Source organism: Bemisia tabaci, chromosome 9 (assembly GCF_918797505.1).
Source record: "Bemisia tabaci chromosome 9, PGI_BMITA_v3".
In the NCBI taxonomy this organism is placed as follows: Eukaryota; Metazoa; Arthropoda; class Insecta; order Hemiptera; family Aleyrodidae; genus Bemisia; species Bemisia tabaci.
The window spans coordinates 8,404,808-8,429,501 of record NC_092801.1 but is presented as its reverse complement, the minus strand read 5'-3'; the positions used below and the strand labels follow the sequence as shown (position 1 = coordinate 8,429,501).

Here is a 24,694-nt window from a genome sequence, read left to right as displayed (position 1 = left end):
TTGGTGGTATTAAAGTCAATTGGACTGCATTTTGCAATTTGGAACTATGAATTAGGGCTCTTCTGGAAAAACACTTATGGGCATAGGGAAACTAATGACACATACGTTGTTTTCAAACCGGGCTAGAATTTATAGTTCCAAATTGCAAAATGAAGCCCAATTCCTTCTCTCCGGGTGATCTCGGGTTTGCAAAAGTTTCATTTGCTTTTTTTCTTCACTGAAAAAAAAACTCCGGCCGTGCAAGCCGTATTTACGGGCTATATAGACATACCGTCCGCGTTCCGGGCTCAGAGGCCGAAAGTTCTGGGCGTAGCACCCAGAGCAATCGAAGCTACGGCTCCAGTACCCGGAAATTTCGGCCTTTGAGCCCGGAACGGACGGAATGTCCATATAGCCCGTAAGTTTGTTTTAAGTGTTCGAAAATATTCGTCCTCTACCCTTGTGTTAAAAATGTCAAAAACACTTTTTGATCCTTTGGAACTGGGAGAACTGTTAAGACTGCACTTAAGGTCTACTTGGTGGTTGGACAATGCCGAAGTGCTCCTCGAGTTTTCACGGTGCGGCTCTCGCAGTGGTGACAGTCTTGATTTGGCAACAGTGCTTTTCGTTTAAATGAATGTTAAACAATCGATTCTAGGTAAAGCAATCCGCTTCACCTAGAATCGATGTTTATAACGGATGTATACACAGAAAAAATAGTGTTGCCAACCGGCGAGAATCTCTGATAGATTAGGATAATATCAGCGTAGATACATCCGATTTGCTGTCTAATACTTCATCCTCAATTACTTAATTTATATTCATTACCTTTTTCAAAAATGATAACCGTGAATTCCTTGACTCAACTCCTTGTTTTTATTTCTGTTTTAGGTATGGCACTTCGCATGTTTGCTCTTAACAGTTGAATTGAAGTTAGAAATGGGATTATTTCAAATGATGCCCCGCAAATGTTTGTATGTATTACTGTTTATTATCATACGATTAAGAAAAAAGTCGTTGATCAAGCGATGATACTGGTAATTAATATGAGAAAGAAGAAGATAAGGAATAATACTCTTGATTCAAGCGGATTTTCGCTCAGATCGAGAGCCAAGCCTCTTAATTTAAGAGGACTTCCTTTTGATTCAAGCAAAATTCCGATTGAATCAAGAGTAGTTTTTCTTGTCAAATTTTTTAAGAGTCGAGACTCGAGATCCAAGTGACTTTTGTTTCAGTGTAGTTCCATACTGCAAAGTGCACTGGGAAAAAAACACATTGGATCTAGAGTCCAGACTCCAGAAAACATTGACAAGAAAAAATATTCTTGATTCAATTGGATTTTTGCTTGAATCAAAACGAAATCCGCTAAAATTAAGAGGCTTGATTCTTGATTTAAGCTAGATTCTGATTGAATAAAGAGTATTTTTTCTTGTCAATATTTTCAAGAGTCTGGACTCTAGATCCAATGTGTTTTTTTTTTCCAGTGCTGCAAAGAGTATTGCATATGATCGATTGCTTCTTAATAGAGTGCGTTTGATCTTTTCCTCAAGCAAAATTCTCCCTGCAATATTTCTCTTTGGTAGACTGAACGGTTCCACGATGAAGCGAGCCTGTCTCAACCACCGCCGCCGCAAAACAAGTCTCCGATCATGACCTCCAATTTACAAGTTCAAGAAAATCATACGTCTGACCGTTAATCTGACGTGTAGTTTTTACTCCTCGGCGACTTTTTCCCGTCTGCCCGTCTCGCCGCGTCCTTGGGCCTATAATGAGGTTCAGACGAGTTTTAAAAAAATTCCACTTCGAGCGGTGCGCGTGTGAGGGAGCGTCATCCAAATAGCCATCGATGGAACTGTCTCCGTGAAAAAAATAAAAAAAATTCGCCTACTAATTTCGAGAAACAACGAACGTAATTGTGAATAAAATTGCAACAAAGTGTAGATTTGCTCGTGTTGTGTTTTTGAAGTTGTCCAGGTGCTCGCTTTAATCTCTTTGGTCGTGACGTAGTGGAATCGTTTGGTAATTTTGACGTTTAAAGTTAATGTTTTTCATGTTGGGTTAGTCGAAATCATTATAGACTGTCGTGCTAAGGAAAAACCCCGTATAAACATTGGAGGGTTGCCAAATTTCCTCTCGAAAAATGTTATTTTTGAAGGAAGTTATGAATCTTTTTCCTTGAAATTTTCAGGAACTTTCGGTGAAATTGCTCATAAAAGTATCTGAAAAATTGGAGGGAAAATATTTACGAATTTTCCCAAAAATTCGTGACTTACCAAAGGAAATTTGGCAACGCCTGAAGGTTCATACGGCGTTCTGAATCCTTAGCACGGCAGTAGAGCAGTAAGTCAGGGTGTCTACTGAGGTCCATTTAATAAAATACGTACTTTTTAGGTACACTGAAGGAAAAATTTAAGTACCTCGCCTTGGGGAAAAATTAAGTACTTTTTAAGTACCTTTTCTATATGTAAGGGTTATTTTAAATAATTGACCGATTTTAATCGCGGTAATTGGAGAAAAATTGGGAATAGACATAAAGATACGATGCCTCGAGGTACATTGTTACAAAGCATCGATTCACAAATTCATTCTTCCTAAAAAGTACTACTCAACGCATACGAAAGTATTGAATTCAAAATTTTAAAATTAATTCAAGCTATGTATGTTTTAATTCACTTTAAAATTTAATTTAAACTAAAGATGCTTTCATTTCTCTTCACTTTTAATTCGAATATGATTACTTATGCACTTATTGATTTATTAAACTCAGAACAGAATTGTTGCATTCATGACAATCTTCATTTCAGGCATAAATCAAAATCGAATGCAATTCCCCTCAACTTTTTTGCATATTTTTGAGGATCGTATTTGACCTTCGTAGGGAATTTATTTCATTTCTCAGTGGCTTCAATAAAGGACGAAAAAAAAAGTCTTCATAGACTTTTATTTCTAATAACGTAAAATAAATGTTCAATGTGGCAGAAATTTGCTTGGCCGTACATCTGAGAAAAGTGTTTCGAACAGAATAGCGATGCCCAAACGACAAATTCGTAAACATTTAAGGAAATCCGGAGAACCATTTATGACCTTAGCAAACATGTTTGCCACTCCTAAGATCTATTAAATTTTCTGCAGTCATGGAAACGCCCGTTTTAAAAATACACATGCAGGATCGGATCTTCCTCCTCGTTTCACTCCTTAGTGTATGTAATTGTGTGTGTAATTGTGTGTAATTTAGTGTATTTAACACTCCTGTGTGTGTAATTTAGTAGGTTGTACGACGTATAAGCTCCCTTGACTGGATGTTCAATTCACACTACACTGCGAAATCTAACTCTCTCGAGTAACACTCTCGAGTAAGCCTTTATTTGTACGTAATGGGTCATTGGATACGTTCACGATTAGAGTATCAGTCTGCACTTTATGACTTGAGAATTTCACGTTGAAACATTGTGACAGCAAAACGATACATCAAGACCCAATTAGCCCATTAAAGAGGATCGTTAAGCGGGCCAGTTAAGAGCTGATAAAGGCATGGTGTGTGTCGAATGAATTCGCTCATTCCCTTATTTTTCTCTGATTTTTGGCGGAAAATCCCTGAGTGAAAAAATCATCCGGGATTTATTCGCGCCAAAAATCGGAAAATTTCGACTCGAACACTGAAAAAAAAAATCTCGGTGTATTTACTAGAAAAAGGGTAAAATTACCAAGAATTCAGGGTTCTATCTGATCTCAGCTTTTTCTTGGTAAAATTACCATTTATGGAATCGGTAATTTTACCTAGAAATCTCGGTAAAATTATTGAACTTTCTCGGTAATTTTACTGGACCTTGGTAAAAACGCCAATATTTTTTATCGACTGTGGTAAAATTACAGAGATAAGCTGGCAAAGTTACCGGGAATTGATTACCAATAATAAATGTGGTATTCTTACCTGAAAAAACAGTAAAAATACCGGTTTTTTGGTAAGCTTATCAGTCTGTCTTAGTAAAATAACCAATAATTGATAAAAAAAAAGTGAGATGGTAAAGGTACCAACGGCCCTTGGTAAAAACGCCGAGAATTTTTTTTCAGTGAATATCAGGAAAAATCAGGAAAATCCAAAATTGAATTGTAGTAGTCATACCCTGGAAGGGCGAAAAGAAATAAATAAGAGAAGACAATTGGGAGCAAAGTGTAAAGCAGTCCATCGTTTATTTACACCCCTTAGATCTAGACCAACCCCTCGTCACCACCAAGTACTGCAGACAAGTTACCTTTGTTGGAATTCGGTTTTACTTTTGAATTTATCCCATTTCATGTCTTTAATCAAATTTTGATTTGATCGGAGGTGAAAATGATGGATCCGGTGCGTAATCCACGATTGGTGCGGTTCACACAAGTCACTCCGGCACGCACTCAAGACATCGCACTCGCGAGCACCCCGTATAATCCCCTTCGGAACACCCTGTATTATAATTTACCCCGTCGAAAATTCAAGCTGTGGAGCGCCGAAAAATCTCGGGTTTTCCGAAACGCACTGAAACGACCACTTTGTACTTCACTTTCCGTTTTATCGGGGGATTCGACGCACGCACTTGAAAGTTGGGGTGTATAGGGGGGTGTAGGGGGTGTTTTTACGAACTTTTTGGGGCTTTTTGGGGTGAATTCGGGGTGTTTTTTCTTGTGGATGGAGTTTTCCGGGGTCGGAAAAGATCGCGAATGGGGAGCGCGGGTCACATGGCGGAGCGAGTTATCCGCGGCGGTGTGTAGAGGCTGCGGTCGCGTGGCCAACTGCCCGAGTCAGAGCGCGAGCTAGCGGACCTGCGCTCGCGTTTGCGATCGCGATCGCGATCACTCGCGCGTTTTCCTTGTCGCTCCCGCGCGCGCCGCTCTCTTTCCGTCTTTCTCTCGCTCGGTCGCAAGGTGGGCTCTTCCAAGCGCGCTGAAGAAATGATTCGAAAACTCGTTGTTGAAATTCTTTCAATTAAATCATTTGCTTAATTTGATGGTAAGAGGACACTGGAAAAAAAAAAAAAAACATTGGATCTAGAGTCCAGACTCTTAAAAACATCGACAAGAAAAAATACTCTTGATTCAACCAGATTTAAGCTTAAATAAAGAACCAAGCCTCTTAATTTGATCGTATTTCCTTTTGATTGTCAATTTTTTCAAGAGTCTGGACTCTAGATCCAATGTGTTTTATTTCCAGTGGATATGTCCCATTAAGGCCTTGTCTCCACGAGCCGTTTCATGAGATTTGTCCCAGGGAAAAATCCCACTTACGAAGTTGGGAAAAATATTGAGTTAATCAATATTTTTCCCAGTACCAAGTATGGTACTTGTACCCTTAGGACCCACTGAGAGAAGAAGAAGAAGTGAAAACGAACTGTGCGATATTTTATTCATTACTACATTGTTAATGTTTGTTTAGTTAAAATAATGTGTCTAATTGTCAATTGAGTGCAATTATTATTTTAATCCCGGTTAAACACTCGACTTTAATCAATCTATCTTCCCGCGAAAACTAGTCGCAGGACTGTATTGAGCCCCGTCACGTGGAGGCGGTAACTGGGAAAAATCCCAGAAGTTTCATTCCTGCGATTTGAACTTGGGGCAAATCCCATGAAAACGTCCCGTGGAGACAAGGCCGAAGAAATGATTCGAAAACTTGTTGTTAAAATCCTTTCAATTAAATTATTTGCTTAATTTGATGGTAAGAGGGTGTGTCCCATTAAGGAGGGTATTTTGGCCCTAACTTTGGTCGAAAATTGAAAGAGCTTAGAATAATATCATGTATGGTCAATCGACTTTTAATCAACCCGCAGAATCCGAAAATCCACGACTGTGGCCCCAATATTCCCTTGATGAATATCCTGGTTTAAATCTAGCCTATTGCCTGGAGACTTAAACGCAGGTATAGAAAAGGAAACCATTCCTTGACGTCAATAGGAACCACCCGTTACAATCAAAAGAATCACTCGATGTTCCTCTTCTCCTCTTTATCTATCCTTTCTAAGTATAATATCCGATAATCAGCCCTTACCTTGGCAATTTTCCGATAGCAAACTTTTCCTTTACAAAATGTCAGTAATCAACCCGCAGAATCCGAAAATCCACGACTGTGGCACCAATATTCCCTTGATGAATACCCTGGTTTAAATCTAGCCTATAGATTGCCTAGAGACTTAAACGCAGATATAGAAAAGGAAACCGTTCCTTGACGTCAATTTAAACCACCCGTTACTATCAAAAGAATCACTCAGTGTTCCTCTTGCCCTCTTTATCTATCCTTTCTAAGTATCATATCCGATAATCAGCCCTTACCTCCGCAATTTTCCGATCACAAACTTTCCTTTCGATTAGGTTTTCGCTGAGTAGGGATCTTAAGTCGGGTCGACGCAGGCCGACCGTGCGGCGCATTTCGCTGCTCCAGTCGGCAGTCGGCGCACTATGGTACACGTCAATGGAAAAAGTCAGACCTAAAATTTTTGACTGAAACTGCAAATTTTGATGTTTACTCCGTCAAATGGAGATGTTGCATGTGTGAGAAATTTGCGATTTGACTATTGTTTCTCTTGTAAAAATCGCGAGAAACACGATGGTGCCACTGATTTTCTCTGAAATCATCTCCCAAGCTCAAAAAAAGCTCTCAAGTTGAGGCCAAAATGGAGGGGATATCCCACCCTACCCTGAGAGTCCGCGTCTACATCACGACAAACTCTCTATGCAAAGATAGGGAGCAAATACATTGACACGGCTTCCACTTTAATTGGGGACTCTAAAACTGAAAACACGGCAACCCTGCAAATGTATTTGCTCCCTATCTTTGCATGAGAGTTTGTCTTGATGTAGAGGTGGACTCTCAGGATAGCGTGGGATATTCCCTCTATTTTAACCTCAACTGAGAGCTTTTTTTGAGCTTGGGAGTTGATTTCAGAGAAAACCAGTGGCACCCATCGTGTTTCTCGCGAACTTTTACCTAAGAATCAACATTCAAATCGCAAATTCCTCACACATGCAACATCTCCATTTCAAATTTTCAGAAGTGATTCTGAAAAAGAACCCTACGAAAAAACCAATAGAGCCGCTTTTAAAACCTCAACGTTTTGTAGTAACGGAGTCAAAAGCTTACGAAAAGCTCACATTTTGTCCAACATCTTCCAGCGAGCCCTTCTAGTGTGCGGCGGCCGCGGTCACACCTGTAGTAGACCCCACTCGGGCAAGCTCCAGTTGATCTATTATCTCGCTTCACGTTTACTCTCGTTTTCAACCGGCCGCTCCCGAAGTGGGGGAGGGGGGGGGGGCGCCGTCTCCCGATGACTAATTCTGTTACCCGCTCGGGATTAGCGTAGATCAGTGACGTGCCGTGCTTCGCGATATATCGATCGATCCGCCATTTAAACCCACGGAAAAGGATCGATAAACAGGGTGGCCGCAACGGGCACCTTAAGGATCGATTCTTTACCGTAGCTTCAAATGGGGAAATATCGACAATCGATCGTTCACGCCTCGCCACTGATCACCTCCGGGACGCGCCCCTCTTTTCGTCTTTTCCCGGACGAAGGAACTTAACTCCATTCCAAGCTTGTCAAATTCACTTGAATAATTTCATTTTTTAATGAAAGTGCACTGAAAATTAAATCTCGGTGTCTCTACTAAGAAAAGGGTAAAATTACCAAGAATTCAGGATTCTATTTGATTCCAGTTTTTTCTTGGTAAAATTACCATTTATGGAATTGGAATTTCTGCCGAGAAATCTCGGTAAAATTATTGACTTTCTCGGTAATTTTACTGGACCTCGGTAAAAACGCCATTATTTTTTTTCGACTGTGGTAGAATTACCGAGATAAAATGGCAAAGTTACCGGGAATCGATTACCAATAAAAGTGGTATTCTTACCTGAAAAAAAAACAGTAAAAATACCGGTTTTTAGGTAAGTTTACAAGTCTGTCTGGGTAAAATTACCAATAATTGGTAAAAAAAGTGAGATGGTAAAGGTACCAACGGACCTTGGTAAAAACGCCGTGAATTTTTTTTCAGTGTGTACTTGTGCAATTTTTGTTCGAAATGTTTCTGATTTTTGTGTGAGATCAGGAGAGAAATCGGTGAAATCTTCAGTTAGAAATGCTCAAGATTCTCCTGGTAAAAATGCAGTTTGCGAGGGTAAGTTTGGCAGCATTGGAGTGTAGTTAGGTTCTTTCGTGATGCGGACGACGTTTTATGTTCGGGGGGACGGCGCGAGCGACGCTTGCCGATCCCTTCGACGAAATGTCAAGGATGGAAATGGGAAAGGTAAAGGGCAATGGCTTAAGGGAAGGGAAATCGAAAGGAATTGAAAGGAGATAGGAATACAGGGTTATCCGAGAATCCGGGGCTTGAACAGGAATGCAAAGTGAAATGTCATGGAATGAAATTTCTTTTAGCTGAGACATTCTTCCCCGACTTTTTATTGAATTTTCAGGGGATGTATATTGATGACCAGAGTCCAAAACCGCTTACCTCGACCAGTGGTAGTGAAAACGGGAGAAATAGTGGAAATCTGTGAATATCCGGAAAAGTCAAGGAAAAACGAGATTGAAAGAATCAAAGGAATCAAAATTCCTCGGCCAGGACATTCTCTATTTCATTTAATACCGATCCAGTCGTAACTGAGAAAGTAAAGTGTCAATCGGATCCTATCAAAATCTTTTTTCTAGTTTTCGTTTCTTCTCGATTTGAAAATGCCTGAGGAAAACATTTGAAATGTTTAGGAAAGAAACATCGATCGTTTTTGTTGGCAATTTTTCCGTCACCATTACCGTGGCGAGAAGGAACGCCGGCTTTGGATAAGCGTGTTACCAAACATTCACGCGGCTTCAACAGCTCAACTGAAATATGTCTTCGTGAATACGAGCATCTCTGTCTACCTGACAATTGTACACTGTTTTGGCCCGTGGATAAAATCTTTCCGATCCCCCGCGTTTAAATCTATTTTTAATATCATTAGGAACGAAGTGTTCATGTAATTATCAGATACTCACCAGTGGCGCGGCGTTAATAATCGATTAGCGGTGTTTCTTCATTCGAAGTTTTGGTAAAGAATCGATTGTTGAGGTGTTCGTTGTGAACACCCTCTTTATCGATCCTTTTACATAGGTTTAAATGGCAGGTCAAATGATATATCACAAAGTACGCCACGCCACCGATATTCACCGTCGACCGTCAAGTGTTATCAGGCCCCTGGAGAAATTTCTCCTAATTGCATCGTCAGTTTTGACTTCTAGAACCTGCCAGAACAATAATCCAATTAATGTTGGTTTCCAGTAATCAAAAGGAGATACAAACTGTAGTTCAAATATGTTTTGATAGAATTTTTTGCTTGGAATGCTAAATTTGCCGAACGATTCCGTCTGATTGTGCTGGTCAGCTAAAAAGCTTCTAGGGTTCGACCGCAAAGCGGTCCAAGGGTTAGTTACCTTTGACATTCATCAGTTTATTTTATTGAAGGAAGCTGCACTGAAGTACCTGTATACGGAAGAGTATTGCCACTTCAATCCTTTTACAACGGAAAAAGTGTACCGCTCTCTGATTGGTCGGCTATCATGGAGCCCTAAAGTTGGCCTCATGTAAACAAACCCCTCCCCAGCCCCTCCGCTCCTAGTTTGTCCCAATGTAAGCAAACAAGATGGTGAACAAGTTCTACCTAGCTCTAGACGTGATCTTGGATGTGATTGGATGTGGTTTTTTTAAATCCAACTTCTGAATTGAGTTTGGATCGAACTTTGATGAATATTTTCGCCGGAAATTATTGCGTTGAGTGTGATTATCATTCATTTCTCAGTCGATATCACGTGTTCCTTCGGGTTGGGTTTGTTTAAATTGGGGCAACTTTGGAGCCTCGTGATAGCCTAAAACTGATGAACCGATCAGAGAGCGGTACAGAGATGGCAATACCCTCGTGTGTACAGAGATAAGGCTCCTATGTACACAGGTACTCTAAGCTGCACCGCTTTCAAGTCCAAAACGGATGAGCCAATCAGAAACGGATCCTGTCGTGTCCGCTCTCTCCACGATGGCGCTCTATCAATGAATCCTCGGAAAATGACGGCATTTACGGCGCATTACACTAGAGTCCCTTTATACTGAAAGTCAAGACAACACCCTCTCATGGAATCACAAACGGGAATAAAGATTACACAAATTGAACGTTTTTCGTGATCTTTGATCGACCCATTCTCAAATTCCTTTCTCAGTTCCTTCTCTCATTCCGTTTGTTCCTTATCGAACCCGTAATTCCCTGGTCCATTCCAGATTATAATCTTTGCAATCGGTGAAAATGTAATCTTTATTCCCGTTTGTGACACTGTGAAGGCCTAAAATACGGGAACCAATCAGAAACGGATTCACATTGTCTTGACTCTCAGTACAAAGGGACTCTAATCGAAATAAGCTGCACCCCAGGATAGCCCTTTCAAGCCTGAGATGGCTCAACCAATCAGAAACGGATCCTGTCGTGTCCTTACTCTCTCCACGATGGCGCTCTATCAATGAACCCTCAGAAAATGACGGCATTTACGGCGCATTACACCGTTCAATCGAAAGGGTTTAATCCGATGCGTTGCGATGAAGTTGTAAGCCTCCCCGCTAGGCGACGATGAGAGGCCTTTCTGGCGAGACAAAGCGCGGAGCAATTACTCACCGCGCAACGACGACACAATCCCCCGTCATGTTTACATAACCTCAAATCCCGAGCCGCGAGTCGGATTGATTGAAATGCCTCACGCACGCGCCGGGCGGTTGGGCCAATCGCGGCGCGGGAGGAGGGACTCGTGAAGAATAAGCGCGATTTAATTAGCGGATGACTGGTGACTGGTGAGCGATGAGTTCTAGCCCGAGAGGTGTTGCCGGGACGCTTAGGTTTTTATGGAGATCGACATCGGGTACTGTGGAGACCCTCAGGATTCGGAAACATTTTGGCAATGGATCATTAAATCTTCACTGGAAAAAAAAACACATTGGATCTAGATTCCAGACTCTTGAAAACATTGACAAGAAAAAGGACTCTTGATTCAATCATATCTAAGCTTATATCAAACGGAAATTTGCTCAAATTAAGAGGATTGGTTCTTGATTTAAGCTTAAATCTGATTGAATCAAGAGTGTTTTTTCTTGTCGATGTTTTTAAGCGTCTGGACTCTACATCCAATGTGTTTTTCTTCCCCCAGTGTTATCATATCTCGCGTATTTTCGCCTTTTTGACCTACAAATCCGACAAAATTTTCTAGGAATCTATGCCTTATGTATTTTGGGACGCTGAATCCTATTTTTGCATTTGTGCAACGATATCTCCGCTTTTTCCAATATTTTGAAAAATTGACCTAAATCTGGCCTGAAATCTTGTTTATAGAAAATATCTTGCCTTGAAAGGATCTAGAGTCCAGACTCTTAAAAACATAGACAAGAAAAAGCACTCTTGATTCAATCAGAATATAGCCTCAGGGCCGGATTCACCTACTTGCCGCCCATGGGCCGCCTATGCCTTTATTCTGCCGCCCCCTTCTCATTCGTTTTGAAACTCGATAAAAACCATCGAATGAACGTGCCAGCGGGGGAGAGGTGCATAAGACGCATTTACTCGTGTTGAACACATTTTTTGGGAAAGCCCTGTCAACACTACTTGCAAAAGTTCACGAAACTTTGCGCGAAAGTTAAGTTCCGTAAACCCATCTCTGTGTGGACAAGGCCTTCCATTCATAAGAAATTAACGAAACAATTATAAAAGATTCAACATAAATGTGGTTCAATGATTTTAACTTCCGCCGCCGCGCCGCGCAGACCGCACCGTGTTGGACGCAATGCGTGAAGTATTCACACAGTCTTGTAGGCGCTATGCGTTTCACGGTGACCGCACTGTGCTTGGCGCAATGCGTGAAGTATTCATGCAATCTTGTAGGCGCTATCCGTTTCACGCTGACCGTAATGACCGCATTCTGTTTGATTCAATGCGTGAAGTATTCGTGCAGTCTTGTAGGCGCTAATATGTGTTGTACGCCGATCGCCGCGCCGAGGGCTTCTCCTTCTCATCTCAAGTCCTCGTTGTCATTTCTCTCTAAGTCGCGCCGTTCTAGGCCAAATTGCGTGTTTGGTTTCTCTCGTAATTCGACTTATTGAGTGTGTTGTCTCTTGTATCATTAAGAGACGACACAATTAGAAATTACTATACTCTCAGGAAATGAGAGATTTTGTCGCCTTTTCTCGTTTGTAATTTTTCTTTTTATAAATCCGATTTTTCTTTTAAACCTACACTTTAAAAAATTGCAAATTTTTGCCGCCATGGGCCGCGGCCCATGTGGCCAGTGGCCACCCCCTTAATCCGGCCCCGTCTAGCTTAAATCAAGAACCAAGCCTCTCAATTTAAGCGGATTTCGTTTTGATTCACGCAAAACTCCGATCGAATCAAGAGTGTTTTTTCTTGTCAATGTTTTCAAGAGTCTGGACTCCAGATACAATGTGTTTTTTTTACAGTGTAGCGAAGAGAGCAGTAAGTGGATTTCTGTATGAGCCATGGTTAGCACATGCATTTATGTGTCTCGAGGTTCATTCTAGCATGCTTTTACTGCTCTCTTCGGCAAAATAACGTCGTAAAAATCAGCGGTAAATCCGGTGCAAGCTCAAGGTCGACCCGCGGGCGGGCGGCGGCGGCGGCGCGGCCGAACAGGTGACGAAGCCGGCCCGGCCGCCGGGTGTCGAAGGTCGAAGATGAAGCGACGACGCGAACGCAGCACGCGCCGCGTTGCAACACCCGGCGGGGGCGGGCGGGGGAGCGGCCCCCCGGACTGCGGGGGGGGGGGTGGTCGGGCCCGGCTCCCGCTATTAATTACGTCAGTCTTTTAACGAGCCCAGATGAGAGATGACATTACCCCGGACTGGGCCCGTTCGAGGAGCCAGCGAGCGTGCGCATGACTCGCGGAAATATCGCGATGCGTTCGTCGCGGGTGGGGGGGGGGGGGGGAGGTCGCGGACGGCGGAGAGGACCCGTGCCCCCTCCTGTGTGCGATCGATTCTGGTGGTTGCTCTTTGCGTTTAAGGTAATTTAATTTCAAGGTTTCGGAGCCTCCAATGTGTTCCTGTCTGGTTTCATCTCGCGTCAAGCATTGACCTAAGAGCACGAATAACTTAACCGGCTATATTCAAAATGGATGTATTTTCAGGGTGTCTAGCCCTTTTCAGGAATAACCGGAACAACTGGAATATATCTGGTATTTTGGCCGATCAGGAAAAGATCAGGAAAATCGGAAAAATCGGACGTTTTATCAGGTAATATCCTTACGCGAATCTCCTCAGCGGAGAAGTCTTACTGCTTTTGCCTACCGTGCCAGGAGTCGTCGCGCCGTCTTCGTTGAAAAATCAGGAAAATATCAGGAATTTTCAAAATGAAAAAATCGGGAATTTTTTATAAAATATCAGGAAAAATCAGGAAAATATCAGGATTTTTCAAAATTAAAAAATACTAGACACCCTGTTTATGCTAAAAGGAACTATGTTCCACGTAAACCCCATGCACATAGTGCCTTTTAGCATAAATACGTTCAAATAACGTAGACGCCAATTTCTATTTTGGTCGTAGAGGGGTCGCTCTTTCTTTGTTTTCTCTGGTGTAATCAATCATGTCTGATTTCAAAATAGCCGTCTAGAACAACGTACATTTTTTGGAATTGGGAGATGGCGAACACAGCGAATAGAACGGGTTTTCTTGTTTTTCTCGCTTTCGCAATTTTGGCGCTTACGTGATTTGGAAAATAATCGGTTTACTTCTGAGTACCTTTTTTCACAATTTGACTGTCTCGAATTGGGCAGTTATGTAGCTCAAATGAGCTCAAATGAATCTCGGAGCTATGAACGAATTTTGACTTGCGAATACATTTTTCCAAACTTAAATGACGTTTAGAACACGATTTGCAAAATAAATGCCCCAAATAATAGCAATTTAAAAAGCTCAACTTTTCCGCAACTTTCGGACGACCTACTTTCGTGTTTTAATTTTCCTTTGGAATCGACCAAGTTTCGGCTGTCTATGACCTAGCGCTTTTTGGTCATAAAGACCTAGTCTCAAGTTTATTGGTCCTCAAGGTCGAAGAAGTAATCTCGACTAAATCGGCGACGCGCGCCTGATCCGAGCATGACTCGCAGCTCTCCTCCGCTCCGTCCCACAAATGCACATAATTAAGATGCTTCCCCGACTCGGTAGCATCAATCTAACGAGGAGTCGTAAAGTAAATCGCGCCTCTCGCCAACCATCAGGCTCGCCGCTCATCGTTTTTTAACTTTTATTTATAAACAAAACTAACGTATTAATTGTTTTTACATGAAAATCATCGTGAGACAGAAATTTTCATCACTCTGCCGCGTGTTGATCTGTATCCTCGCGAGTCATTCTGCCGTGATAGCGAAGAGAGCATTACTGCCGTTATAAGGTAGAACGCCGTATGAGCCTTCAGACGTCGCAAAATCTCCTTCGATAAAAGCCGAATTTACAGTGAAAGTTGTGAATATTTTCCCCAAAAATTTTCAGACAATTTTGTACGCACTCTAAAAAATAATATCTGAAAATTTAAAAGAAAAATGCGCATCAACGTTGTCATAACAACATGTTTTATCAAAGGAAATTTGGCAACTCTTAAATGCTCGTACGGCGCTCTCCCTTTTAGCACGACAGAGTAAGTATCAAATTTTCGAAGTCGAGTTTTCTTCAAAATTCGTTTAATCTCTTTTAAAAGAAATCATTGAAATATAGCTAAATCAGCAAAAGTCTTCTCTGGTTCTTCCATAAAAACACCGCTCTGCATATAAGGGAACCAACGGCACTTATACTGCTTCCAAAATGAGCCAGGCACAGTTTAATCCTTTATTACAAAATGTGGTCTAGTTCAGCAAAATACTTTCTTCATCCCTAGACGTCTCAGAATAGTCCACAATCCTGGTCGATCAATCAAGTCCTTTTGGTTCATCCGACCGAAAAAATAGTAATTCGAAGTAATCCAAAGTAACGACAGACACGGAAATTTTTATCTGTGTCGTTTTGACCAATGCTAATGATCAGCCTATTTCGAAGCACACACCAAAGCACCATAATTGTGTCCGACGTTCAAGTAGTGACCCACAGCGCTCAACCCAAGCATGACCCCAGTCAGTGGCGTGGTGTTCTTTAAGATCTATCGATTGCAGCCATTTAAACGTATGGAAAAGGATCGATGAACAGGGTGTCCGCCACGAACACCTCAATAATCGATTCTTTACCATAGCTACAAATGGCGAAATATCGATACTGGAGTCGGCAATCAAGGCTCGACGTCGCGGCGGCATTTGAATAGCGACGCCATATGGTCCGTCACCACCGATCGAACGCCAACGGTCCAGATTCCGGCGCTGATCGCTGCACCACCGACTCGGTGATCGGTGACCGACGGCTCTCATTACGGCCCATTCACGGCGCCCAACGCGCCGCTCCCGACCTCAACGGCAAAAACCGCGTATGAACGAGCCAGGGTTGCCAGAGTCGGGGAATCCTGGAAAAACCGGGAAATGTCAGGGAGTTTTACAAAGTCAGGGAAAAATGACGAAAATTTCAGGAAAAATCGTCAAGTCAACTTTATTTGCTTTCTCATGTGTGTTCGACGTTTCGAAAAAAAAATTGCCTTAAAACTATGTCTAACCATGTCTTTTTGAAAATGTGGCATTTGTTCAATTGTCAGAGAATTTCATCAAATCCACTGGTAAAAAAAACCTCTGGGACCAATGCCGCATTGCATTGACTTAAGAGTGCAGTTCCTTGTCGCCGGATTTAAGAGGCTTGAACTCTTGTTTCAAGCGGATTTTGCATTGAAACTAGAGTCCAGACTCCTAAATCCGGCGACAAGAAACTGCACTCTTGAACCAATAGGTTTTTTTTACCAGTGAAATGCGTCAGGGAAATCAGGGAATTGTCAGAGAATTGAATTTTCCTAATTCTGTGGCAACCCTGAGAATAACTATTTTATCGGACGAAATGCGGCAACTTTCGGAAGCTCATACGAGGTTCCTCCAAAACACGGGAGTGCGCCTCTCCACCAGGCGGCTCTCTATATTCGGTACAGGTAATTGAACACGTGTACCGAATAAATAGACCCCGAGTGTATTTGCGTACGCTTTCGAGTCTCCGTTAATTGCCGCCAGAGAGCGCTTGCTTCGGTATCGCTCCCAGTGCCGCACAGTGTAACGAGCTAATAGAAGAGGTTGTGCATGAAATTTTTGGCTTAAGCTGCAAATCTTGATGTTTTAATCTTCACTTTTCAAATTTTAAGGGGTGCAGCTGGAAGAAAATTTCACGAGGAAACCAATAGGACCAATTTTGAAACCTCAAAGTTTCGTATGAATGGAGTTGAAACACGGTTGCCATATTCAGGGAACATCGAGAGAACCGAGAAATGTCAGGAAAAAATTGTCAAGTCACCCTTAATTCCTTCCTTATATGAGTTTGACGTTTCGAACGATGAATTGTGCCTGAAATTTTTTTTAATTATGTCGTTTTAAGTATCTGACATAGGTTTTAGGACATTTCGACAACGATTTTTTGTCCGCGCACCTGTTTTTTCCAGTAATTTACGTCCACGCGTTTTTTCGGCACGGGAGTTTTGGTCCACGTGCCAGTTGAGACCCAAAGTTAATTGGCCGACATGTAAATACAAACGACAATTGCTCACGACGCTTTTGGATGAAAATGTAAAATGTCTTGGAAGAACGAGGGTTTGCTTGTTTTTTTGTTTTGTCTCTTTGGTCCAACGGAGAATAACATATAGTTGAGAGTTTTGGAAAAAATGGGGGAGTGTCAATTCCATGAGAAAAAATTTACTAAAACTCTCTACGGCTCTTTGGTGTAACAGGACTTAATTATCTTCCAAGATTTTCCAATCTTGTTATACCTGAACCGGATAAACTTCTATATTTGCCTCAGCTAAAGGCTCTTAGATTTTTCCAGTGTACGATAAGTATCTTGATTTATTTTGCGAGGAAAGATCTGTACTGTTAAAGGATGCCTGTCATTCTTAGTACGTTCAATTTCGTATAATACTGTGCAACACCTCTGTTGTGAAATAGTTGCTTCATGCGCCGCCGCACTGCGGACGGGCGGCCAGCGCGTAACGCGCATTAGCGCCTACAAACCTAAGTGGATACTTCAAGCATTGTTCAATGCGTGAAGTATCCACTTAGGTTTGTAGGCGCCAGTGAGCCTCTCGCGCTGGCAGCACGCCGCTCCGCTCTGTTAGGCTTTAATATTTATACTCGCATAGTCAGCGTTTTTTAACTCATGGTTTTGAAATGTTTGCACGCTCTGCATTGATTATTCTCATTTAAATTGATGGGAAAAAAATATGTATCAATTTATCAAAGGAGAACAATAATATATTGTGTGTTTTTTTAAATATTGGTGGTTCCGTGTCAAATATAATGATTTCCAAAGCACTTTAATTTTTAAGCGCTCAGCCGATAGGCAGCGCTTTTTGATTTCGACTTGCCTCTGAGGACTAGTATACTAGTGCTAATGCGTTTAAATGGCGCACCAGCTCATCGATGTGTAGGCTTTTTTGGTGGGGGGGGGGTCCATTTTCAAAATAAATAAAGCTGTGAAAACTGTATTTTATGCTTTTAACGTAATGCGCAGGTAGTTTCGATCGCTTGTCCATAAGAAAATTTCTTAGCGGTAGAGTAATTCTCATCGAAATTGATCGTTGAACTCAAATGAAGCGTTAAAAAAAACGCGCCTGATGAGCTCAACGGTGAGCTCATTTTCGGGAAACAAAAATACGCGTTTACGGTTTCCTTGGTAACCTTTGTTTGCTATCAGCTGATGTTTTATTTCCATTTCCCAGCCAAGTCGACGGAGTTTATACGTCCTTTCTTGACTAAATACATTTACTAACACCTGAGCGCTTTTCTAATACGACAGTATTAGAACTTTCCCGCTTGTTTTAAATTATGTGGCAACCCTGTTTAAGCTCTTTAAGTTTCTTAAGTTCGTCCGACCTCCCCCATTGACTTGATCCACAGTGCGGCGCCGCGCCGCAGCCGGGGACCATCGAACTTGGGATCGCGTAATTACCGGCGGCCTAAACGGCGCATTAATTATTAATATTTTTTATTTTTCTTATCTGATGTAATCCCCGGCGCGCATAATGCATCATCATTAATCAAGTCCCGGAGAAAGGAGGACGAACGGGGAAGGCTCGACAAAGGCCCGGCCGTTTCCGCGTTGGGTCGCGCGGTGCGGTGCGTCTGACGTTTTCGTCGCCGGCACCAGCACCGCCATGCTAAGGTAAAAGGCTGTATGAGCCACCAGACGTTGCCAAATTTCCTTCGAGAAATCACGAATGTCCAGGAAAATTTGTATCAATCTCACTTCCAATACTACGGGGGAATTCGTTCGTAATTCGATCTGAAGAGTCTGCAAATTTCAAGGAAATATGTATACAACTTTCTTCGAAAATACATATTTTTAAAGAGGAAACTTGGCAACATTCGAGTGCTCATACAGCGTTTTGCCTTAGTACGGCAGAGTACCAGCGCGGAGTACCCGGTCGGGCCGGGATAAATAACAAGTGCCCTCTTGAGATCTTTATTGGACTGTGAAAGTTCCGAGTTTCATTTCTGAGTTTCCCGCACTGAAAAAAACTCCGGCCGTGGAAGCCTCACTTACGGGGTATATTAGGACATATATGTAACAATGGCGGTCGCTGACATCCGCCATTTTTAGGGCAAACGCTTTTTTCGAAATCTAGAGCCTCCAAGAATGCCTGTGCAAAGTTTCAGACTTCCAGCACAATTTTTCGGCGAGATATGAACTGAAAAACATGTTATTTGTAAAAACAGCGGATGTGAGAATCCACTGTTTTCCCCGGCCGGCGCGGCAGGACACTGTGGAGATTCGAACCCACTTGCGATAACTGCCAGCCCACCGGCCATGGGCTGTAGCTGACACTCAAATTATACGTATCGGGACCGTCTCGCCAGAATTGTTGAATTTTTAACTGATTTTAGAATTTGTTCCTTGTTTTTGTTGTAAAAGTTACAAACGGTTTAGTTTCTTGTTCAATTTTGTTAAATGACTCAGCATTGACTTACTTTTGGTTCATTTCAATCGTTTCACCAGCCTTACCCTTCCTGAAAACTTTGTTTCATGCATAAAAAAGTGTTTGCAGTAAAAATAGCGGATGTCACATTTTTTTCAAATCGCTGTTACTCCTTCAATTTTTCACTTACATATATCGTAAAACGTGTGTTTTTTACCGGAAAAGTTGCTCTTCATGAAAATCTTTATAAGAATCCTCTCGGTTCTACAGGCAGAAAAGCGCAAAGCTTCAAAAACTTCAAACGCGATGTTCTCGCAATGTGAAAACTCGACATCCGCTATTGTTACAGATAAGTCTCCATAGACATACAGTCCACGTTTTCGGGCTGAGTGGCCGAAAGTTCCGGGCGTAGCATCAGAAGCAATGGAAGCTACGGCTTCAGCACCCGGAATTTCCGGTCTCTGAGCCCGGAACGAACGGTATGTCTATATAGCCCGTAACTTTTATGTCAAAGCGACTTGAATTCTACGCAGTTAATGTTATCACTTTACCGCAAAATCTTAGCTACATATATTCGCGTGACTTCAGTTCGTTCCTCTAAAATTTCCTCAAATCTGAATTTCTGTGACCTTTGTGGAACTCTGTCCCTGTCTCCTTGCCAGAGATCATAATGCGAATCAGGTGAGGTAGAAAGTGAGGGAAAAGCAATGGCAAAGCAAGGCTTACCGGAAACTTCTGAAAAGAAGAATGTTCGGGAAGTATGGAAAAAGTTTTGAAAAAGGCAAGTCGTGAATACCATCGGATGTTAGAGTGCTTAATCTACCTTGCTAAGGAAAAATGAAAATTCGAGAGTTGCCAATTCTCTCCGAAAAAAACATGTATGTTTGACGAAAGTTATGCATATTTTCCCGTGAAATTTTTAGACATTTTAGATCTAATTGCGAACATAAGTATGTGAAAAATCCGGGTAAAAATATTCACAATTTTTCCAGTAAATTCGGATTTTAGTGAAAACAATCGGCAACGTTTATAAGATCTCGCAGCGTTTTTCCTTAGCACGCCAGAAATGGGCTCCGTTTCTTGTCTCACTCGGCAACAATGAGAAAAACCAGAGGAGATTTCGAAACGGTTTTTTGCTCTGTAAGGGCTGCTACGATTTAAGCGCCATCTGCCAGGCTCTGGTTCTCTACCGAATTGACTTCATAAAAATGTTACGCAATCATGTCATCGGTGATAACGGATGACACCTAGTCTGATGAGACTGGAGCCAAATTGAGTTAATGAAACAATTAAGAATACTCGTCCTAGATCGTTTGATGAACGAAGTAAACTAGAAATTGCACTTTCATTAGCGCTTGCTAGCTTCAATCAGGGATTGTAACCTCTGAACTACATTTCGACACACATGATTTTAAAATGTATGTTTTCTTCTTTTAGTTCTTGTATGAAGTAACATAAAGTATTCTGACTCTCCGCTCATTTCCAGTATTTTCTCATATCCATTCCAAGCCTTAAGGGTGGCCAAATCGGTAAAAAGGAGAGGGAAAATGATTCAGAGAAAAACGAAAAAAAGTAAAAAAAGAGTCAATGACCCGAAGTCAGGGAAAAATTCCGTTCTTTGCAATAGACAATTTCAACATGAACACTGAAAAAAAATTTTCTTGAGATATTATTTGAACTTCAAGCGTCGTTCCTTGTCGACAAAATTTGGTATTTGAGTTAAATCCATGCGGTTTTAACTTAAAGTCCAATAATTAATCCAATAATTTCTCACCCGTAGCACTTGTGTCGTATAGTGAAAACCTCATCGCAGTGTCGCCGTCTTTGCGAAATCAAAATTTTCCCGTCCATCTTAATGCATTTATGCAATAAATACAGTTTTTACGAGACAAATCAGGAAAATATCAAGAATTTTCAAAATGAAAAAATCAAGAATTTTTCATAAAATATCAGGACACATCAGGAAGATATCAGGATTTTTCAAAATTAAAAAATACTAGACACCCTGAAAAAAAGAATGGGAAAAAAATGTTTTTTGGTTATCTTTACAGCGGGGGTTACATGATCTAAGTCGTTCGGCTGATGCAGAAAACCGTGTTTCACTGGGGGGAAAAAAACACATTGGATCTAGATTCCAGACTCTTGGAAACATTGACAAGAAAAAGGACTCTTGATCCAATCAGATTTAAGCTTAAATCAAAAGGAAATCCGCTCAAATTAAGAGGCATGGTTCTTGATTTAAGCTTAAATCTGATTGAATCAAGAGTACTTTTTCTTGTCGATATTTTTAAGAGTCTGGACGCTAGATCCAATGTGTTTTTTTCCCCCATCCAGTGTTCGTCACAAGCACCCTGTTTATCTGTTTATCATCAACCTGGTTACATGAACTAAGTCGTTCAGTCGATCCAGTAAACCGTGTTTCAGTTCTCATGACCGAACTTTTTGTACTCAGTGCAGCCCGCTCCGAGACTTGGAACGGGTATCGATTCACACCCGCCCGTCCCGTAACGCTGACCCGAATGAGCGGACGGGCCCCGCGGGCGACGGTGCAGCATGCGGTTTTTTGCCGGCGAGACGCGGTCAGCGGGCGCACGCCCCGACCGGGACCGCGGCGGCGTGGACATCCCATCAGAAGTGTGGCCGTGTGTATAATTATGAGGGGGATCGTGAGGGCCTCCCGTTACGCAACCCGCCGCGGACGCACCGCAGCGGCACGCACGCCGACAGCCGTGGCGCGGGTTGCGTCTGCGCCCGGCGGCGTGCCACGCGCCACCACGTGTCACTGCCGTCCGCGTCCCGGACCTGGTTAATTATTACGGCACTCGGCTTCCGCGAGGATCCATCGCGGCTGGGCGAAAATGCAACCAGCATCGCAAGTAATCACGAGTACTTTCAGTGTATCAATCGTTAAAATTACAACACCTGCAGCCGGATTGTGGAAACTTTACCTGCACTGGAAAATAAAACAGGTCTAGACTCTTAAAAACATCGACAAGAAAATGTACTCTCGATTCAATCAGAATCTAGCTTAAATCAAGAACCAAGCCTCTTAATTTAAGCGGATTTCGTTTTGATTCAAGCAAAAATCCGATTGAATCAAGAGTATTTTTTCTTCTCAATGTTTTCAAGAGTCTGGACTCTAGACCCAATGTGTTTTTTTTCTCAGTGCAACAGCCAAAAAAAGAGCGATGACTGTTGCTCCATTGTAATTTTCCATAAGGAAGTGTTAAATCCCCGAATGTAAAGGCTTCCACCTGTTGCCAAGAGGCAGTGGAGAGTCTCTGGAAAGTGCGGACAAGTCGGTATTTTGAAGTTAGGTTATAGAGCTTTCAGAGCCCCAAAGGTCAGCCACCGTGTGAAATCACGTTATCCGTAGAATCTGTAGTGTAGAAATTTAATCCATTTCATGACGTGCAAGTCCCTATTCGTTCAGCGTAGTCGGCCATGGTATCTATGGTGGAAAATATTTCCTTGTGAAACACCATGAGTGGTCGGGAAAGACACAGGAAAGGTTGGAGACTTTAACGTCGCGTAGGAAAGTAAACCGTCTCACGACATGGTAACTCCATATTCGTTCTGTATAGTTGGCCACGATAGCCATTGAGATAAAACATTTCCTTGTCCATTACCGCTCATGGGTCGGCAAAGACACAGAAAAGCTTGGAGAATTTAACGCTGCGTAGAAAAGTGAACCATTTCATGTCGTGGCAACTCCTTATTCGTCCAAGGAAAATCTAAAGTGAAATTTTAGTAAACCTCGAATCGATGTCTCTTCGTCTCGAGTCGGTTGAATATAAATATTAAGGTTTTGCCCAATGTGGCAACACAGTGCTGTGTCCGTGCAATTGATTCACCCACACAGATCTAGATGACTCCTTAATCATGCCTTTCCGTGCAGGCCTGTTCCCTGTTGCAGCAGTTTTTTATCCCCCTCCTTTTCATTAAAGTGATTGCACTCCCGCAGTTTTTTTTTGCAACTTTGTCTCGCTGATACTGTCCTTACTTAATTCCTTTTTTCTCGTGTGTTTCAGGTAAATGCGCCCGTTTTGACCGGCTTTTCACTCATTTCTGATTCAAAGACGTTGTCGAAAGGTTAGATACTTTGATTTTTAGCACGAAATTGTTGTCCAGAAAAATAATGTTTTTTCGTCAAATCTGTCAACACCGATGAGCGCTGGATTGAAACTAATGTTTAGGTTTTGAATATCGAGGTGTTTTTTCACCCACCTCCCTGATACAGTTTTTGGGTTTTCATTCTTCACGAAACTGGTGTTCTTGCATCATTTTGATCTAGTCTCTCTTAGCTGCGCTTGGTATTTTTTTAACTACTAGGTCAAAAGTTTCCCTCTGGAACACTGGTTTTTGCGAGAACTTAATTTTTAGTTTTCAGTAGTAAACTTGCAGCAGTCTCTTTTCTCATGAAGTGAAATAACCGTGAATAATAATGGTGATGGGATATTTCATCCATTTTTCTCTCTTTTATTTCATTCATGAGCTTCTTTTCCTGAAATAGTACTGATTTTTTAAGGGCGGTCCGGAAGTACTGAAAAAGTGCAGAAATCCCGCAAAAAGGTCCGGAATTTTTTTAAATTTTTTGTCGTTTTGTCGCAATTTCAAATTTTTGAAATGTTTCTGATTTCGGCAGATGGAGGTACTGAAAAAGTACAGAATTTTTCTGTTGGAGGAGGTACTAAGTTTCTTGAGAATGTAATGGAAAAGTACTGTAAAAGCACTTATTTTTGACCAGCCTGTTTTAGTAGACACCCTGAGGTACTAAATTTCTTGGGAATGTACTAAAAAAGTACTGTAAAAGTACTGATTTTTGGCCAGCCTGTTTTCGTAGACACCCTAGTAATTCGGAAGAACTCACTGTGTGCATTGTGTGTGCGAAAAAAACCGTGCGAAACCGTAATTCGGAAGAACCTCGTCCAACCGAAGCCGCTCGAAATAGTCGTCGATTGAGTTGCAAAAATTGATTCCGAAAAACGAGGGCAGTTTCTCGTTTTTCGTTCGGGCGAGCCTAAGAATGAGCTTGTTTTCGCAACGGAACCGAACTGGCGCGCAACAGCGACCGCCGAATGTCGGGATTTTTCCCCCAGACGTTACCGAAGTTGAATTAAACTTGGGCGCCCAACAATAGCGGTCGCCCCGACGGGAGCCGACGAAATCGCTTTTAATTATCGGGGGCTGCCCAGGTGCCCCCCCCCCCCCCCTCGCCAGGGAAACGCCGGAATTTGAATGCGCGGGTAAAAGAATCAGAGGAACGAAACTGTTGCCAGGTTATTTATTCTTCTCGGTGGAATCTTTGGGAACCGCGCGTCAATGGTTTCCAGCCAGAGTCATGAGACAAGAGACCCTCTACTCGTATCTCCGCTATTTTGGAAGCTTCACTGGGAAAAAAAACAAACACATTGGATCTAGAGTCCAGACTCTTGAAAACATTGACAAGAAAAAATACTCTTGATTCAACGAGATTTTAGCTTAAATCGAAAGGAAATCCGCTCAAATTAAGAGGCATAGTTCTTGATTTCAGCTTAAATCTGATTGAATCAGGAGTATTTTTTCTTGTCGATGTTTTTAAGAGTCTGGACTCTAGATCCAATGTGTTTTTGTTTTTTTTTTCCAGTGCTTTTAATTTCGGGACGTCAACATTA

At 42.0% G+C, this 24,694-nt stretch overlaps 2 protein-coding genes across 2 annotated transcripts in view; one reads left to right on the top strand and one right to left on the bottom strand.

Moving 5' to 3' along the window:
- The window catches only part of LOC109031706 (uncharacterized), a 73,344-nt gene extending 68,790 nt beyond the window's left edge, over positions 1-4,554 (bottom strand). Inside the window, exon 1 of the mRNA XM_072304476.1 lies at positions 4,233-4,554. The gene's annotated coding sequence lies outside the window, so the exon portion shown is untranslated. The remainder of the gene's footprint in view (positions 1-4,232) is intronic.
- The window catches only part of Naa15-16 (N-alpha-acetyltransferase 15/16), a 255,104-nt gene that overhangs the window by 103,234 nt on the left and 127,176 nt on the right, over positions 1-24,694 (top strand). The window lies entirely within an intron of this gene.